General features: G+C 31.4%; 1 long non-coding RNA gene across 1 annotated transcript; it reads right to left on the reverse strand.

The window, feature by feature from the left end:
- Positions 1–685: 685 nt before the first annotated feature.
- Positions 686–3,439, reverse strand: LOC128034691 (uncharacterized). Its single transcript, XR_008190834.1, has 2 exons — positions 3,002–3,439; positions 686–947 (listed from the first exon to the last, which is right to left on the reverse strand). It is a non-coding gene; the product is annotated as an uncharacterized LOC128034691 (long non-coding RNA).
- Between the last annotated feature and the right edge of the window lie 240 nt (positions 3,440–3,679).

A 3,679-nucleotide genomic window follows, 5' to 3' on the forward strand; every position in this document is an offset into this window, starting at 1 on the left:
TAAATATACAATTGAAATATAAACACATATTAATATTTAATTATTACAACCATATCATATTTCATTTGTTTCACAAATATCTCAATTCTCATACTTGCTATATAAATAGCTTTTCACATTTCATTTCATATTTCATTATACAATTGCAATATTCATTCCATAGTCATTTCATGAGTATATAACTCATATATTCCATATATTTAGGATATATTTCACATTCTATTTTCAATTCACTATTTCACTTCCATTTCTCATACCATACCATTTTAATATCAATTATAAAATTTTATTATTCATTTACCCCTATTAACACAACTCGGACTCAGAAGGATACACAGATCCAACCAAAACACTCCAGTTTGGCACTCAATGCCTCATCGGATAATTCGAAGTAATAATTTGATACCCAGTGTCTCATCGGCTAAACCGAAGTAAATTGACACCCAGTGTCTCATCGACTCGAAGTCGAAGAAATCCCTGAACTCTTCCAATCCTATGGCATGACATCTATATCCGACTCATCTCGATAAAGTTAATAGGGTTCCGATTCACTTTTCCAATACAACCAATATTCATTTCAATTCAAATAGTCAATATATTCAATATATATACCAATTCAATCAATTTAAATTCAATAATTTCATCACATACTAAATCAATCCATCTAAATTGTAAAACACAATAATTCTCACATCAATACTTATCATATACATTAAATTGAATTATAACAATTCACATCAATATTTACGAACTTACTCGTCAAATTTGGGGTCCTGAAACCACTGAAAATGGACTGTTACAAAAAAAGAGTAAATTATTCTAAAATTCAAAAAATAATACAATTAAAATTTCTACTCATGCTACTTTCCTTGAGAAAAGTTACATGGATAACTTTAAGTGTCAATGTAAAGTGGCACACGAGAAACTTTCGAGAGTTATGGAAAGACCTGCAAATGATCAATAATATAGGAAAATCCTTTGTAGTGAGAAATTTTCTAAGAAACCATAATTCTTTATCTGTGATGGTAGTATTTCTAATACGAAAGTCAATCATGAGGATGATGATCCACTAACTTACAAGGAGGCTATGCAGGATGTTGATTCCAAACTCTAGAAACAAGTCCTAGATGCCAAGATGAATTCTATAAAATTCAATATGGTGCGAAAACTTGTAGACTTACCGGTTGGAATTAAACCAATAGAGTGTAAGTGGATCTATAAGAAGAGAAATGCGGAAGGGAAAGTGGAAACATATAAAGCGAAACTTGTAGGAAAAGACTACACATAGAAGGAAGGCATCGATTATGATAAGACCTTCTCTATGTTAGCCATGCTCAAGTCCATCCACATACTCTTATCCATTGCCGCTACTCTCAATTACAAGATCTGAAAAATGGATGTTAAGACAATATTCTTAAATGACTATCTTGATGAGACCATTTACATGGCTCAACCTTCTAACTATGTTGTCAAAGGAAAAGAGTAGAAAATTTGCAAACTGCTAAGATCTATTTATGGGCTTAAGTAGACATTCTGCTAATGGAATAAAAGATTTGATCAAACGATCAAGACTTTTGAGTTTGAGAAAAACACAAAACGCTGATGAACTTTTTGTCTATAAGCGTAAAAAGGACAAAAAAGTGGTCTTCTTCGTTTTGTATGTCGATATTCTACTTATCAGAAATGATGTATGAGAATTGTCATCAATTAAATTATGGTTAGCTTAATAATTTAGTATGAAGAACTTGAGTGAAGCTAGTTATATTCTTATAATTCGAATCCTTAGAGATCAAAAAAATAAAACAATAGCTCTATCACAAGCTTCATACATCGATAAAGTATTGGAATGGTTTGTAATGACTGATGCGAAGTCAAGCACTTAACCAACTACATCAGATTTCATCTTTTTTTGGATGACTATCCTAAGACAATGGAAGAAAGAGAGCATATGAGTATGGTTTTATATGTTCGTTAGTTGTAAGCCTTATGTATGTTATGCTTTGCACACGTCTACTTATCTATTTAGCCGAAGGAATAGTAGATGTGGTGAAAATAGCTTTTGAATATAACCTTGCGGATTCATTTGCTAAAACTCTTGTAACTATGAGTTTTAGCAAATACGTCGAAGATATGAGAATGCGAAACATGACACATTTACTTCACTAGAGCAATTAGGAGATTGTATGAGAAATGTGTCCATATTATAGTAATCATGTAATTATTTTCTATATATTAGAACAATGAATAAATAAATAAAGTTAATTTCACATTTTACTATTATGTCTTTTATGCGTTTCTTTTTTATATTTTGTATACAAAGCAAAATTTTGACAAATAAATATTAGTTTATTGATTTTCTAAGTTAAATCGATGATAAGTGGCCTTTGTAAGAATATTTACATTGCAAGAAAGACAACTTACTTTAATAGATAATCTAATCGAATTTGTAATCCTGTAAAAAAATTAAAATGAGTATTTGATTCAAATACTTAGATTATTATGTCGTTTACAATTTCAATTGGGGAGATAACTAGTCTTGACTATCGAAGCAGTTAACTCCACAATTAAAGACATAGTAGTGTTATCAAGGCTTATCTAGTAGAGTTAGAGGCTCTAGATGTCCTAAAACTAGAAGTAATTTTGCCTAAACAAAAGAGATGGAAACTACCAGATCCGGACAATATAAAAATTAATTTTGATGTCTCGTTCAATTTTAATACAAAAATATCAATCTCGAGAGTACTAGCTTGAAATTCTATGGGGCTAATTATGGCTGTATGCACTTATCTACACTATGAGGTTATTGATTCCTTCGTTGCAGAGACAAAAGCGTGTGAGCAGGCCATCATTTTTTCAGAGGAGCTAGGGTTCGGTTGATTCAGGTTGAGGGAGACTCTCTAACAATTATCAAAAAGTTGAAGTCCCATACATTATATAAATCTATACTAAGTTCGATAATCCAAGACATCAAGGCTAAAATTGGGAGTTTTGAGAGCATTACCTTTCTTTTGGTGGGACGACAAGCCAACGTTGTTGCACATGCACTGGCCAGAGAGAGTCGTCGATTTTCGAATCCAAGGTATCGGATAGAGGAAGCACTGTCGATTGGCCTCCACAGAGTTAGGCGTATGTGTATGCATTGGTGTTGGATTTCTGATCCTAACAGGGTGCCATTTTCAGTATTGTGAAGATCACTAGGGGAGAATATTGTGCGGGTTCCATTGATTTTGAAAATGAACAAGGGTGAGTGGTGGCTATTCGAGTTCTTTTCTATCGTTTTCCTCTTTGTGATTTTTAGGGATTCAGATAGCTAAATTAATGGCTGTTTGATTTGATTTGTTTGGGGTTTCTGTTAGAAACGTTTTGTTTTCTGTCTTCATTCTTCTTTGGTTTGGGTAGAGAGATTGAGGGACCCGAGATGTCTTGTGAAATGGGCGTGTTTGCCACTATGTATTTTTTTTTTTTTCTTAACAATGGTAAATTGTAATTATAATTAATAATTATAATTTAAGTTCTAATCATTTTAATTTTAATTTTTAATTGAATATTATAATTATTTTTAAATATGATGAAAGATAAATAATATTTTCATCAGTTCAAATTTTTTTTCCAAACCCATACTTATATGTATTATACATTATAGACATAGATAATTTAAAAACCACCATATTTAAATAAT

Source organism: Gossypium raimondii, chromosome 11 (assembly GCF_025698545.1).
Source record: "Gossypium raimondii isolate GPD5lz chromosome 11, ASM2569854v1, whole genome shotgun sequence".
Lineage (NCBI taxonomy): Eukaryota > Viridiplantae > Streptophyta > Magnoliopsida > Malvales > Malvaceae > Gossypium > Gossypium raimondii.